This window comes from Triticum aestivum, chromosome 5B (assembly GCF_018294505.1).
Source record: "Triticum aestivum cultivar Chinese Spring chromosome 5B, IWGSC CS RefSeq v2.1, whole genome shotgun sequence".
NCBI classification, from domain to species: domain Eukaryota; kingdom Viridiplantae; phylum Streptophyta; class Magnoliopsida; order Poales; family Poaceae; genus Triticum; species Triticum aestivum.
The window spans coordinates 277,793,051-277,810,246 of NC_057807.1; positions in this window are offsets into that span (position 1 = coordinate 277,793,051).

A 17,196-nucleotide genomic window follows, 5' to 3' on the forward strand; every position below is an offset into this window, starting at 1 on the left:
AGGAGGCAAATTCTCGTGGCCCGGTTTGACACTGGCCACAGAAACCTTGAAGACGTTCGGGGGGATCGACCGGCTGTGGAACAATGGTTCCTTCGGCTCCATTATCGTCCCCTTCCCCACGTCCACCTTCTGTTCGCCGATGGTGTACAATATGGTGCACGGGGTTTCGTCGGCCTGCAAATAAAAGTCTGCGACGTGAGACATCCAAAAGGCAACGAAAACAGGAGATTATACATTTATATTGAAGGGGGCCGGTGTGGAAGATACCGTGAGGGCGTCGAGCTCAGCCAAAGTGGAGGCACCACCGAGCACGTCCGGTGCGGCAGCCGGTGCGGGAGCCGGTGCGGGAGCAGGTGCGGGAGCCGGTGCGGGAGCATGTGCTGCCAAGAAGTCAGCAAGGGGAAAGTCCTCTGCATTTTTTTTGGATTTTCCCTTGTCCAAGTGTGAACGCCCGTCACCAAGGAAGTAGATATATCTGCAATCGCCTGTTTTGCGGCAGCTATCGCTGTTGCGACTGTCTGAGATGATTTCTTCTCAACCGCAATCTCAACCTTCTTGTCGATGCTTTCTTCAGTTAACCTCCGTCTTTCCTTTCTCTCCTCCGTGGTCTCACGGTAGTACTTCTTCCACGTGGCGCCGTCTCCGACACCGTGCACGCGTCCATACGACGGTCGAGTATCCACCGGTTGTCGTTTCAATATGTTCAACGCCCGGTTGAATGGAGTGTCCCACTTGGGCCTCGCCAATGCCTCAGACGGTGAGTCGCTTTCGGCCGCAATCCTGCGTTGCTCTCTCTGCAAAAGGCATAAGGATCGTTTACAAATATGACTAACGTGTGCAGTCGAATTGATCAGAAACTAAAATTACCACCAGTCTCATGAACTCCGTAATGACCGGTGTTGTCTCATAAACCTTCTTCAGTGGGTCCCAACGGTGGCGGGCCCTCAGGACGTCACGCTCCTGCGGGACGGTGAAATCCGCCAAGGGGTCTGGGATGCCCAGACTCACGGCTTCCGCGTCCTCCTTGGCCCATTTGGACCTCTTTCCGCCGTAACCACGGCTTCCGAGGTGGTGGGTCCCAATGTTCCTCTTTTGAAGCCCCTTCATGTACTTAGACTTTTCTTTGGCATCTTCGGCCTCGCAAGCCTCCTTGAATATTTGAAACTGCTCTTCCGTGATTGTCGGACTTTCCTTTACAATCTCGGAGTAGGGTTCCCCGTCGTTGATCTTTGCTTTCACTCGATTTTTCCAGGCGGCCAACGCGTTGCTAAACTTGGTCATGGTGTGTTTGTTTATCTTCTTCATTGCCGGGTCATTGTCTGGATCTTCATAATCCTTCTCATTCCGGCCCGGGAACAAGAATATCAGGTGAAACTTCTTTAGGAGGGAGCTCCTCATATTTTCTATCTTATTTAGATTCTCATCGTTGATGGTGGCGGTTGTCCGTATGATGCAGCCTATTTAATTGCCGTAGCACGCGCGCGCTTCCTCGGGCGCCTTTGGCTCAAAATTGCCATTGTCCACCTCCGTGACCACCTGTCTAGTAGTCCTGAGTTTGTTAGGAACCCGTTGCCTCTTCGCTTTCGGTGCTACACCGGATCCGCTCCCCGAGGCAGCACCGGTCTCAGCGCCGGTCTCGATGCCGGTCTGAATCTCAGCGCCGGTGGCAGTCTCAGCACCGGTCTGCGTATCGGTCTCAGCACCGGTCTGCGTGTCGGTCTCAGTCCCCGATGCCGGGCCCAGTAACAACATCTGTTGATCGTCGGTAAAGCTAAAAAATTCGTCTGCCGCCCGGTAGACGTCGTCGCAATCACCAGAACCCTGTCCTTCATCGTTGCTAGCCATGTTTCCTATGATTAAATCTAGTCAATTAATTCTAGACCTAATAAAATGAATAATGACATAAAAAAGGACTATTGTTTTGCAGGAATGTTGACTCCTTCTTGGTGCGGCAAATCCCGGGCACTCGATATGTCCTAGTTTGTAGCACAAGTCATGCCGAAATTCACGGGAAATTTCGGCTCGACCTTTGCTAAAAAGTGGACAAATCGAGAACCTGAAATTTGCCGGAAAAAAATGAATCAACATTCCGGCAAAACATAGGCCACTCAGCATCATTCCCTAGAAACAACAAAGCCACCACTTGGGCACAATCGAACAACTTCAATGAAAAGATATAACATGACCACTTCAATGAAAAATAAAATTTGCCTAAATTCTTTTCCTTGAAAAATAGTGGTCTTTTGAAAAATCAAAAACCTTTGCCAATCTACTTAACCTAGCTTCTTAATCCAACGAACCTAATTAACCTACCTATTTAACCTAGTTAGTTAATCTAGTTTACCTAGATAATTAACCCTAATTAAACTAGTTAACGCAGCTAGTTCTCTATCAAAGCCTAAAATAAATTTTTGCACTAATTAACATGGATAATTAACCTAATTAAACTAGTTAACCTGACTAGTTCTCTGTCAAAGCCCTAACTAAGTTTTTGCACTAACCTAGATAATTAACCTAATTAAACTAGTTAACCTAACTACTTCTCTGTCAATGCCCTAACTAAATTTTTGCCCTAACTTAGATAATTAACCTAATTAAAAACTGGCTAACCTATGCATGAGAGAGAGAGAGGAGGGTGGGGGCTTACAGATGATGGCTCCGGTGGTGGCGACGGAGGCAGTGTGGTGGCGAGGGAGGCAGGGGCGTCTCCGGTGACGGCAAGGAAGGTGGCGTCGACGGTGGCTCCGGTGGCGTTGATGAGGCCGCGCGGCTCCGTGGCGTTGGGGGCGGCTCTGGTGTCGTCGACGGCGCACGGCTCTGGTGCGCGTCGTCGACGGCAGCGAAGTGTGGGGCGACGAATCGGGGAGACGGCGGCGCGCGCGCGGGGTGGGTTTGAGGGATTTGGGGGAAGTGGTGGCCGGGGGGGGGGGGAACGGTTTTTTGGCTAAGTCAAACTTAGCGGTAGCGCGTTTCGCAAAACGCGCTATAGCTAAGTTAGCTATAGCGCTTTCCTCGAAACGCACTGCTGCTATAGCTAATTTCCTATTCTGTTTCTATAGCGGGGGTCTAGGGCACGCGCTTCAGCTATGTTAGCTATAGCGCCTCTTACAAACAAACGCTGCTGCTATGCCTTCCTCCGATTTTTCACTTTTTCGTTTATTTTGCTTTAAATTTTATTTTTCCCTTTCTCCTTTTTCTATTTCTTTCATTTTCATTTAAATTTCTATTTGTTTATCATCTTATTTTATTTCCGTTAGTAGTAGCGCTCTTCTCTAGAAACGCGCTGCTAACTGTGCTCTAGCAGTAGCGCGTTTCTGTTAAGCTCGCTACTGCTATGCGTAGCCTAGCATTCTACCAATGGGAATATTAGTAGTAGCGCTTTTTTTACTACAGGCGCTACTGCTAAGTTTGTGTCTGTAGCGCGGTTTTTAATAGCTCGCTACTGCTACATAGCACTAGCGCTGTTTTTTGAACCGCGCTGCTGCTAAGATTCTGTGTATAGCCTTTTCCCTAGTAGTGTTTCCCTCTCCCCCGCATCGATCAGACTATCGACTCGACTGCGGAGTGTGAGCGCTTGTCTTTTCTAGATGCATATTCCGGGTATCATCAAATCTGAGTGTATGGTCCCGATGAAATAAAAACGGCTTTCATCACCCCATTCGGGTGCTTTTGTTATGTCACCATGCCATTTGGTCTCAAAAATGCTGGCGCCACATTCATGAGGATGATTCAGAAGTGCCTGCTCACTCAAATCAGTCGGAATGTGGAAGCGTACATGGATGACATTGTGGTCAAGTCGCGTAAGGGTTCTGACCTGCTGACTGACCTTGCAGAAACCTTTGCCAACCTAAGAAAGTATGATATCAAGCTTAATCCATCGAAGTGCACATTTGGAGTCCCGGGTGGAAAACTACTCGGTTTCCTCATTTCCGAACGAGGGATCGACGCGAACCCAGAGAAAGTCGATGCCATCCTCCGAATGAAACGCCCCGTGTGTTGTGACAGCCTGGATTTTTGCTTCTCTCTTTTTACCAGACTTACCATCTCTCTCTTTCTGGACTTGGTTTTCATCATGGTTTTTGCCCTGAGTTGATTTGGATTTTGGATCAATTCAAATGGACTTGTCACTTGGGCATACCCTTGGCTTTCACCCAAGTGACCTATCTATCTTATTACTCCCACAAATCCCCAAAATAATAAAATGAATATTTTTCCTAAAAGGAAAATATTCATTTTTCTCTCTTAAGTTTATTTCAGAACTTTGTGCTCCAAAGCAACCTCATTTTTTCTTGCTCAGAAAAATCTGAGATAATTCCCAAATATTCTTAGGACCATGGCACATATTCCCATGCAAAAATGTTGCATCACTTTTAGTAATATTTTTGCTGTAGAAAATCTTTTCACTTCTGGACCAGAAACGCACTTTGTACAGCAAGTGCATTTTTTCCTAAGCTTTTGGCCATAATCTTTCTTGAGCTTAAACACCCTCCTAAGAAACCCTAAACCCCAGGAGACTAGCCCTAATGGCCTTCTAGAAGGTGGCCAAACTTGGCAACCAAGTTTCTGACCAGAAACTTGCCAGCTTGGTAGAGTCGCGTCTGGTCGGCCTGGGCATGATCCATCACCTCTACTAGACGTAATACTGCACGGTCGAGACTATAGACAAGGTTTGGCCGCTCCTGGGCGTCGTGTCGACCATGCCAGCCTGGTGACCGCCCGTGGACACAGTGCCTGGCATGTGTCTCAACGCGCTCTAGCTGGCGCCTTGCGCTTTGTTTCGCATGTGCACGTTCCAGCGCTCACCGCCGACTGCCACACCACGCCACAACCCTCGACTCATCACCCATGATCCCTCCCTGGCGGTCGCCAATGCCAGAGCCGCCGCAACAAGCCAGTCCAGTCGTGGCCAAAACGGCACAGTGCGCGCGTGTTCTTGTCCCCATCTCAAACCGCCTCCTGTGCTCGTCCGCGAGCGTGGGAAAGCACCAGCGTTGATGCTGCACCCTGTCCCCTCATGTTGGAGCCTCTCGTCGATGTTCGCCGCGTGTCCAGAGCGCTCTGGCGGCGACACATCCCCCCTCCTGCTCCGACTATATAAAGCCACCCCGACTCAAATCATGGCCACGCACCACTCCACAGAACCACCACAAACACGTAGAACGACCGCAGTTTGGTCGGGCAGGCCTCTGGTCGTCGCCCCAACCCGAAGACTCCGGCGATCCCCGCAGTCCAGCTACCGCTCTCCAGGGCCTCTCGAGCTCAAGCAGCTGCTTGGGCAGGGCCTTGGTGGTCTGCTGGAGCTGCCTGGACCCCGCCAAGCCCTCGGAGTTGCCTCTCGCTACCGTCTTCTTCCTCTCTGGCGAACCACGCTCGCCACCGAAGCTTGCAAGATCGACTGCGACCAGCTCCGTCCACCTCTCGCCAAGCCACGGGTACAGGCAGGTGCACCGCGAGCCCCGCTTCCAATCTATCCCTCTAGTCTAGCCCCAAACACTACAAAAAATACACTTCCGTGATGATACGTGTTTGTCACAGTAGGTCGTGTTTTTTGTCAAGCATGTACATCCATGAAAAATTTATGACAGAATCAAGATAGTCATACCTGTGTTGTCGTAGAAGTGTTCCATGACATTACCAAAATTATCATCACGGAAGTGTCCACTTCCATGATGATAAATCGCGTGTCACAGAAGTGCTTTCGTCAAGGATGACTGACACGTGGCATCCACCGTAACGGAACACCGTTAAGCTATCGGGTTGGGTTTTGGATCTGATAACCCGTTAACAGCCCCGACCAATGGGGATTTTCCATGTGTAAAATCATCATTGGCTGGAGGAGACACGTGTCAGGTCCGCGCTGGCACAGGTGTCACTCATCCAATGGGCGAGACACGCCTATGATATGTTGACACGTGGACCGACCCAACAAGTTTGAATGGGTCGGCCCAACTAAAGGCCCACAAGATTTTGCGGACCATAATGGGTCGGCCCAGCTAAAGGCCCACAAGATTTTGTAGACCATAATGGGCTGGCCCAGCTAAAGGCCCACAAGACTTTGCGGGCCATAATGGGCCGGCCCAGGTAAAGGCCCACAAGATTTTTGAGTGCCATAATGGGTCGGCCCAGGTAAAGGCCCACAAGATTCTTGCGGATCATAATGGGCCGGCCCGGCTAAAGGCCCATGAGATTTCGCCGACATTAATGGGTCGGCCCAGCTGTAGGCCCACAAGATTTTGAGGACCCTAGTAGGCCGGCCCATTAACTGGCTGCCATGTTTTGGGCCAAATGCCGGCCCATATTTGATCCGGTCCTTAATGGCCTGCCACGTTCCGGGCCTAATAGTGGCCCATATGAGATCCGACTCGTTAAAAGCCTACCACGTTCTGGTCCTAATTACGGCCCAGATCAGGTCCGACCCTTTAAGAGGCTTTGGGCTCAATTATAGCCCATATCAGATTCGGCCCGTCAACTGGACACTATGCTTTTGGGCCCACTTGCTAAAGACCCACTTAGTAATTCGGCCTGATATCAGTTTTGGCCTGTTAAGGGCCCGTTTAACATTTCGGCCCTATATTAATTTCAGCCTGTTAAAAGCTCGTCATATAGTTGGGCCTAACTACGGCCGGTTTGCATCCGGCCTGCTTGTAGCCGATATCTGATTGGGCCAAACAAGGACCGAGACAATTTTATCCTGTTAAAAGCCCGTGATTTGATTCGCACAATCATGGGCCGGGGTTCATTTCGGGCTGCTGCCGGCCCGTTAGCTGTTCGGCACGTTTCAGGCCCAACCTACATCGTGATTGCATGACGGCCCGATTATGTACCATAATTTTACGGTTTGGCCGGTTTACTGCGAAGACAGGATATATATATACAGTAAAATAACTGTAGCATCGTGAATAAGGAAAAACCTAGACTATACAATAAAGAAATTACAACATATTACATCCACTGGGCATCAAAGTTCACCACTATGATAATAAAGCACAAGCAGACAACAGATTACATACACTGGGCATCAAAGATCGCCCCCAGTGCAAATAAACACGCCGACAAAATAATATACAAAACCGACAGCACTTCAATAGAGTTCAACAAAGGCTAGCCCTGCTGGGGAGCTGTAGTGCAAGAAGCTGAGCAAGATGATGAGACTGCGCTTGTTCAACACTTATATCTTCCTCACTCTGAAAGATAAACAAGAAGACAGATGACATGTTTTGCACATAAAAGTATCAGTGCTGGCAATTCATCACATTTCTTACTGACGAATAAAGTGACACAGTTTCAAATTGCATCAACACAATATGGAATTGTTTAGGTCAAGACATGGCAAGAAATGACATTGTGAAGGAGTTGGCAGCTTCACGACACCACTGGATTACAGATCAAGAACTCATAAGTATCAATGGTTAGTGTGCTGTCAATTTATCCCATTTCAGATTGGCAAATAAAGAGATGGTTTAAATAATACTCCCTCCATCCGGAATTACTTGTCATCAAAATGGATGTGTCTAGAACTAAAAATACATCTAGATACATCCATTTCAATGACAAGTATTTTTGGACGGAGGGAGTAGTAGAATGATATGACATTGTTCATAGTTAAGACATTGCAGAATATGACATTGTGCTATAGTGGGTATGTTCACCACACCACTGGATTACGGATGAACAACAGAAGCATACATACGGTGCAAAAGAAGATCACTTGCTATGTATAGTTTAATTTACATGGTATGAAGAAGGAACTTGGTTGTACAACTGAAAACTTAAATTGAGAAAGGACAAACTTTTGTTTATGAACTACATAATAAACTTTAAACATGCAATTTGATGCAAACACCAAAAATAAACAGCTGTTGCAGTCATGCCTAACCAAATATATACAACAAAGTTTGAAGGCTTGAGATGGACAAACTTACATTATTGGTGAAGACAGGCTCTATAAAGGCCTTGTCCATGCCGATGGGGGGGGGGCAATTCAAGAAGTTTACCATAGAATCTTCTTCATAAGCATTGCCTTTATTCTACATTTTGTTAAGAGTAAATATAGATGTGATAATATACGAAAAAATGGAGAATATTTAAGAAAAGATGAAGAGTGATGCTACATAACCAAGTAGCTATAAATGTAAGTGCAGCAAGGCAAAAGGTACAGCCAAGAGCAAAGTACAACTAAACTTCTTCAGTACCAACCTTATGGTAAGAGTAAATATAGATCTGATGTGTAGAAAATGGAGGGCAAAGGAAAATAAGCTGCAGAGTAATGGTACATGAACAACTACCTGTCATTATAAGTACACTGATAAAGGACAACATGTACTTACAAGAACAATGCAGAGCTAAAAAAACATTGGCATTGGATATATTCTACACTAATGTAACCATTCATACAGATCAGATAATTTGGAGCGAACAATTGTAAGCAAGCTATCATGCATACTGCTGTTACATAATGAACCAGGTATGTATGCAAGTACAATGATATAGGACAATAGGTACTAACAAGAGCAAAGCAGCGGGCAACATATTTGCGATATCATGTCGTTCTTTTCAAACCGGAATTCTTCTTCGAGCAGATTTCCTGCAAAAAAGATCCGTAAGGCACATGCGGAAAAGTAGAAGTTCAAATTGTCATGTGATTTCATAGACAGTACCTCATCCTGGGAAACGAGACCAATGCATAACAAGGTTTTTCCATTTAATGTTTTCTAAATTTAGCACAGGATACTTCACCAGAAATTCGTTTATAGACTTGCCATCAAAGTGTGATTTCCTCAGGTAACACCGATACTCCTGCAATGCTTCCTTGAAAAGCACAAGCAAGCTTTGCTCGTCATGACTATCCAGATTGACCCTCACCTAGTTACAACAATGTAATGTAAATCATTGATGTGTTCAATCAGCAGAAAACAGGAAAATAATAACCATGAATAATAGCACTTACACGTAAGTTGGACAGGAAGATGTGAAAATGGTGTTTGTCATCACAATAATCTTCCCATGATGGGAATATATGCATGTAGTCCCTACCAACATTGAAAGCATTGTCTTTTAAACTGGGAATCGATGGAATGGGGTTCCAATCTGCAGGAATTGGCCGTCTCTGCAGTTGGGATAGGTCTACGGCCGGTGGACTTGCTGTACTTTTTGCTGGAGTGGGATTTTTCTGTGGTACAGCTGGTGCTATGGCAAATGAAATCGGTATACCTTTTGCTGGAGTGCAGGTCCTGTATGGTGGGTCTAGTGGTGTGGCCAGTGAAGTATGGGTACAGTCTGCTGGAGTCGGTCCTACGTTTTTTGTCACTGGTTGTACAACCAATATAAGTGGGGTGTTGTCTGATTTCTCCGGCACCACCATGTTTTTCAAGGACTTTGCTGGTGCTCCTTCAGTTTCGGCAATCACCCTCATCCTTTTTGACGTTTGATGCACAAGAACAACATTTGAGTGAAAAAACATGGTGTGATGACAGATGGAATATGTATTGATAACGGATGGGCATGGCATCTCGACATATATGATGAGTAAACTAAGCATATGAAATATGTAGAAGAAATGCAAGACAACATATGCAAGATACCCGCAATCAATAAAACATTGCCAAATTAGAACAGGCACCTTGATGGGTGAACAGGACATGCCATCTGCCTTTGACTCCTCGAGGTTAGAATAGTCATTAGGATCATATTCTGAACAAGAGTCAACAGGTGGGGAGCGTATGAGTTTCATTGCATCTAGAATGGCACTCAATGCCTTGGTGCCAATTTTGTAAGTCATTGCAGTGTTTAGCTTCAAGAGTGGACTGCTGCTAGTGCGACACAAAGCAGCTACACAGATCATAGTGTAGATATAACGGGAAAACCTTAAGCATCAGAGTAAAATCAGCAAAGTGGAACTTGCTGGAATATATGTGCTAGTATTGCCGGTACGGCTAGAAATGCTTCGGATACCAGCTCTCTTCAAGTGAAGGTGCGGTACTGTTAATACCAGTGTAACTCTCAAAGGCGACACAGCTCCCCGCATTTCCTTGCTATTCTTATAGGATTCAAGTGGGCAGGCCACTACAAATCCTATTCCTATGTTTACAAGATCCTACAAATCAAAGAGGCTCAAAGTGTCCATCACAACCGACCGTATAGACCTCTACACTGCAAATGTCCCTGCTCATCTTCAGTACAAGGAACATACTGTACTACTAGCATACTCCCTCCGTTCCAAAATATAAGTCTTGGTAGAGATTTCCACAATGGATCACATATAGATGTATCCAGATACATTTTAGACTATAGATTCACTCATTTTGCTCCATATGTAGTCCATGATGGAATCTATACAAAGACTTGTATTTAGGAATGGAGAGAGTACATATTAAAGAAGAACGGAAGAGGAACATGGTAAAGAAGAGCAAGCAGATTTTGGATAATAAAATGTTGGTTGCGCAGTGCCCACACATGATGAACCAGAGCGCATTAAGAATGCAACTCCCAACTGTCTCTCGACCATTTCAGGCGGTTGGATGAAGATCCTACGTCTCCTAACCCTTCTTCTTCCTCGTCTCTGATTCTTCCCATACAGAACACCGCACGGGCCGCCGGCCGGACCACCGGCTCCCACCGCCTGTCTTCCTCCGCCACCCCCACCCCACCCCCGCCCCAACCCCCACCCGCGTCGAGTTTTCTTCATTCGGCGAGGCCCCACAACCACCCGAGCCCCTTCGATCGCACCGACAAACTCCGGCGAGCTCTGAAAAATCATCTGACCCAATTTTGAAATTTAGTCTACTGTGATTTAACTAGTGTGGAATATAAAAGGGGAATACCATAAGCATTGGGAGTATAGTGTTGAGCGTTCCATGGCGGATCTGAAGGTGCAAACCGGACAAAGGCAACTTCGCAACCAAGATAAGAAATCAGAGTAAAGCAGTGGCGATCTATTTTCTTGCCGCGATAAATAAGTTGAGCAGATAAAAAAGAGTACCGCCTCTGGTGCGGCGTTGTGTACGCATCTGCTAAGAATTTGACGGTGCTGCGGTAGTGATGGCTGTCGGTGGCGTGGAAGCAGATCTAGGAGGGTAGACGGTGGCGGCGGGGCGCGGTGGACGAGACGTTCGTAGGAGCGGCTCCGGCAAGGTGGACGACGGCGGGGATGAAGCGAGAGGACGGGATGCTAGGATCCCGGTACGAAGGCGTGGATGAGAGAGGTCGATCTCTTGTGATGGATGGCAGCGTCGGGGTATCAGCTCCGGCATGGTGGAGGAGGACGGCGGTGGATCGAGTGGCGGACGGCAGCGGACGGAGGAGGGTGGGGTGGAGAGGGTGTTTTGGCGCCCACGGAGTACAAATGGGGAAAAGGGAGGTAGAGAGGTGATACGTCCATTTTGCATCATGCTTTTATGTCAATATTCATTGCATTATGGGCTGTTATTTCACGTTATGTCACAATACTTATGGCTTTTCTCTCTTATTTTACAAGGTTTACATGAAGAGGGAGAATGCCGGCAGCTGGAATTCTGGGCTGGAAAAGGAGCAAATATTGAAGGACTATTCTGCGGAACTCCAAAAGTCCTGAAACTCCACGGAATAACTTAAAATAAATTAAAAAAAATAGTCGCCAAAGATGAAGGCCAGGGGGCCCACACCCTGCTCACGAGGGTGTGGGGCGCCCCCTGGGCGCGCCCCCCTACCTCGTAGGCCCCCTGGTGGCTCTCCGATGTCCATCTTCTCCTATATGAAGTCTTTCGATGAGAAAAAAATAAGGGAGAACCTTTCGGGACGAGACTCCGCCGCCACGAGGCGGAACCTTGGTGGAACCAATCTAGGGCTCCGGCAGAGCTCTTCTGCCAGGGACACTTCCTTCCGGGAGGGGGAAATCATCACCATCGTCATCACCAATGCTCCTCTCATCAGGAGAGGGCAATCTCCATCAACATCTTCACCAGCACCATCTCATCTCCGAACTCTAGTTCATCTCTTGTATCCGATTCTTGTCTCCAAGTCCGGGATTGGTGCTAGTAGGTTGCTAGTAGTGTTGATTACTCCTTGTAGTTGATGCTAGTTGGTTTATTTGGTGGAAGATCATATGTTCAGATCCTTTATGCACATTATTACCCCTCTGATTATGAACATGAATATGCTTTGTGAGTAGTTATGTTTGTTCCTGAGGACAAGGGAGAAGTCTTGCTATTAGTAGTCATGTGAATTTGGTATTTGTTCGATATTTTGATAAGATGTATGTTGTCTAACCTCTAGTGGTGTTATGTGAACGTCGACTACATAACACTTCACCATTATTTGGGCCTAGAGGAAGGCATTGGGAAGTAATAAGTAGATGATGGGTTGCTAGAGTGACAGAAGCTTAAACCCTAGTTTATGCGTTGCTTCGTAAGGGGCTGATTTGGATCCATATGTTTCATGCTATGGTTAGGTTTACCTTAACACTTTTGTTGTAGTTGCGGATGCTTGCAATAGAGGTTAATCATAAGTGGGATGCTTGTCCAAGTAAGGGCAGTACCCAAGCACCGGTCCACCCACATATCAAATAATCAAAGTACCGAACGCGAATCATATGAGCGTGATGAAAACTAGCTTGACGATATTCCCATGTGTCCTCGGGAGCGCTTTTCCTATTATAAGAGTTTGTCCAGGCTTGTCCTTTGCTACAAAAAGGATTGGGCCACCTTGCTGCACTTTATTTACTTTTGTTACTTGTTGCTCGTTACAATTTATCCTATGACAAAACTATCTGTTACCACTTATTTCAGTACTTGCAGAGAATACCTTGCTGAAAACCACTTATCATTTCCTTCTGCTCCTCGTTGGGTTCGACACTCTTACTTATCGAATGGACTATGATAGATCCCCTATACTTGTGGGTCATCAAGACTCTTTTCTGGTGCCGCTGCCGAGGAGTGAAGCGCCTTTGGTAGGTGGAATTTGGTAAGGAAAAATTTATTTAGTGTGCTGAAATTTTCTGTCACTTGTTACTATGGAAAGTAATTTTTTGAGGGGCTTGTTCGGGGTATCTTCACCCCGTCCACTTGAGCCAAGAGTTGATCCCCAACCTACTGAACCTACTGAACCTATTGAAAATGAAAATCCTTTTCAGATTCCTTCGGGTATGATGGAAAAACTGCTAGCTAACACTTTTACAGGAGATGGAAAAAGCATCCTGATGAACGTCTTAAGCTTGCAGGATGCTTTGTTCCATCTCCTGTAAAAGTGTTAGCTAGCAGTTTTTAAGATTCCTTTGTGGACTATTTAAGCTTGCAGGTATACCCGATGATGTTGTTAAGAAGAAGGCTTTCCCTTTATCTTTGGAGAGAGACGCATTGACATGGTATAGGCTATGTGATGATACGAGATCATGGAACTATAAAAGAGTGAAATTGGAATTTCATCAAAAGTATTACCATTGTTCATCATGATCGCAATTATATATATAATTTTTGGCCTCGCGAAGGAGAAAGCATCGCTCAAGCTTGGGGGAGGCTTAAATCAATGTTATATTCATGCCCCAATCATGAGCTCTCAAAAGAAGTGATTATGCAAAGTTTTTATGCTCGGCTTTCTGGTAACAATCGCACCATGCTCGATAATTCTTGTGCTGGCTCTTTTATGATGAAGCCTATTGAATTTAGATGGAATTTATTGGATAGAATTAAACGCAACTCTGAAGATTGGGACCTCGATGAAGGTAAGGAGTTAGGTATGACACCGATATTTTCCGTAAGTTTAGCACTAAATATGGACTTGACTCTGAGATAGTAGCTTCTTTCTATGAATCTTTTGCTACTTATGTTGATCTCCCCAAGGAGAAGTGGTTTAAATACCATCCTCCCATAGAAGTAAAAGTAGCTGCACCTATTAAAGTTGAAGAAAAGACTGTCACTTACAATGATCCTATTGTTCCCACTTCTTATGTCGAGAAACCACCTTTCCCTGTTAGAATGAAGGATCATGCTAAAGCTTCAACTGTTGTTCGTAAAAGCAATACTAGGACTCATACACCACCTGAGCAAGTCAAAGTAGAACCCAATATTGCTATTGTTAAAGATCTCTTGTCTGATAATATTGATGGGCATGATATTCAATTCTCTGGTGAAACTGCTAGAATTGCTAAACCCTGTGATAGAGATAAACATAGACCTGTGGTAGGCGTGCCTATTATTTCTGTTAAAATAGGAGATCATTGTTATCATGGCTTATGTGATATGGGTGCTAGTGCTAGTGCAATACCTCATTCCTTATACAAAGAAATTATGCATGAGATTGCACCTGCTGAGTTAGAAGAAATTGATGTTACAATTAAACTTGCCAATAGAGATACTATTTCATTAGTGGGAATTGTTAGAGATGTTGAAGTCTTGTGTGGGAAAACCAAATATCCCGCTGATTTTCTTGTTCTTGGTTCTCCACAAGATAGATTTTATCCCATTATATATGGTAGACCCTTCTTGAATACTGTTAATGCTACGATAGACTGCAAAAAGAATGTTGTTACTATTGGCTTGGATGATATGGTTCATGAGTTTAATTTCTCTAAATTTAGTAAACAACATCGTGATGAAGAATTGCCTAGTAAGGATGAAATTATTGGTCTTGCTTCTATTGCTGTACCTCCTAGTGATCCTTTAGAACACTATTTGCTAGACCATGAAAATGATATGTTCATGAACGAAAGAAGGGAAATAGATGAAGTATTCTTTAAACAAGAACCGATTCTGCAACACAATTTGCTTGTTGAAATCCTAGGGGATCCTCCTCCACCCAAGGGTGATCCCATGTTTGAGCTTAAATCGTTGCCTGATAATCTTAAATATGCTTATCTTGATGAGAAGAAGATATATCCTATCATTATTAGTGCTAACCTTTCAGAGCATGAAGAAGAAAGATTATTGAAAAGTCTGAAAAAGCACCGTGCTACTATTGGATATACTCTGGATGATCTTAAGGGCATCCGTCCCACTCTATGTCAACATAAAATAAATTTGGAAGCTGATGCCAAACCAGTTTGTGATCCTCAACGATGTTTGAATCCTAAAATGAAAGAAGTGGTAAGAAAGGAAATACTCAAGCTTCTGGAGGCAGGTATAATTTATCCCGTTGCTGATAGTCAGTGGGTAAGTCATGTCCATTGTGCCCTAAGAAGGGAGGTATTACTGTTGTCCCTAATGATAAAGATGAATTGATTCCGCAAAGAATTATCATAGGTTATAGGATGGTAATTGATTTCCGCAAATTAAATAAGGCTACTAAAAAATATCATTACCCCTTACCTTTTATTGACCAAATTCTAGAAAGATTATGCAAACATACACACTATTGCTTTCTAGATGGTTATTCTGGCTTCTCTCAAATACCTGTATCGGCTAAAGATCAATCAAAGACTACTTTTACATGCCCTTTTGGTACTTTTGCTTATAGACGTATGCCTTTTGGTTTATGTAATGCACCTGCTACCTTTCAAACATGCATGATGGCTATATTCTCTGACTTCTGCGAGAAAATTTGTGAGGTTTTCATGGACGAATTTTCCATCTATGGTTCCTATTTTGATGATCGCTTGAGCAATCTTGCTCGAGTTTTGCAGAGATGTGAAGAAAGTAATCTTGTCTTGAATTGGGAAAAGTGCCACTTTATGGTTAATGAAGGTATTTTTTTGGGGCACAAAGTTTCTGAAAGAGGTATTGAAGTTGATAAAGCCAAGGTTGATGCTATTGAAAAGATGCCATGTCCCAAGGACATCAAAGGTATAAGAAGTTTCCTTGGTCATGCCGGATTTTATAGGAGGTTCATTATGGACTTCTCAAAAATCTCTCGGCCTCTGACCAATTTATTACAAAAAGATGTACCATTTATCTTTAATGATGATTGTGTAGAAGCATTTGAAATACCTAAGAAAGCATTAGTCTCTGCACCTGTTGTTCAGCCACCTTATTGGAATTTACCCTTTGAAATTATGTGTGATGCTAGTGATTATGCTGTAGGTGCTGTTCTAGGGCAAAGAGTTGATAAGAAATTGAATGTTATCCATTATGCTAGTAAGACTCTAGACAATGCTCAAAGAAATTATGCTACTACCGAAAAGGAACTTATAGCAGTTGTATTTGCTTGTGATAAATTCAGACCCTATGATGTTGATTCTAAAGTAACTATTCACACAGATCATGCTGCTATTAAATATCTTATGGAAAATAAAGATGCGAAATCTAGACTTATTAGATGGGTTCTCTTGCTCCAAGAATTTGATTTACATATTGTTGATAGAAAAGGAGCTGAGAACCCCGTTGCAGACAACTTGTCTAGGTTAGAGAATGTTCTTGATGACCCACTACCAATTGATGATAGCTTTCCTGATGAACAATTAAATGTCATAAGTACTTCTCGTAGCACTCCGTGGTATGCTGATTATGCTAATTATATTGTTGCTAAATTTATACCACCTAGCTTCACTTACCAACAAAAGAGAAAGTTTTTCTATGACTTGTGACATTACTTTTGGGATGACCCACATCTTTATAAAGAAGGAGTAGATGGTGTTATTAGACGTTGTGTACTTGAGCATGCACAGGAACAGATCCTATGCAAGTGTCACTCCGAGGCTTATGGAGGACACCACGCTGGAGATAGAACTGCACATAAGGTATTGCAATCCAGTTTTTATTGGCCTACTCTCTTCAAGGATGCCCGTAAGTTTGTTTTGTCTTGCGATGAATGTCAAAGAATTGGTAATATTAGTAGACGTCAAGAAATGCCTATGAATTATTCACTTATTATTGAACCATTTGATGTTTGGGGCTTTGATTATATGGGACCTTTTCCTGCCTCTAATGGATATACTCATATTTTAGTTGTTGTTGATTACGTTACTAAGTGGGTAGAAGCTATTCCAACTAGTAGTGCTGATCATAACACTTCTATTAAAATGCTTAAGGAAGTTATTTTTTCGAGGTTTGGAGTCCCTAGATACTTAATGACTGATGGTGGTTCACACTTTATTCATGGTGCTTTCCGTAAGATGCTTGCTAAATACGACGTTAATCATAGAATTGCATCTCCATATCACCCGTAGTCTAGTGGTCAGGTAGAATTGAGTAATAGAGAGCTCAAATTAATTTTGCAAAAGACTGTCAATAGGTCTAGGAAGAATTGGTCCAAGAAACTTGATGATGCATTATGGGCCTATAGAACTGCATA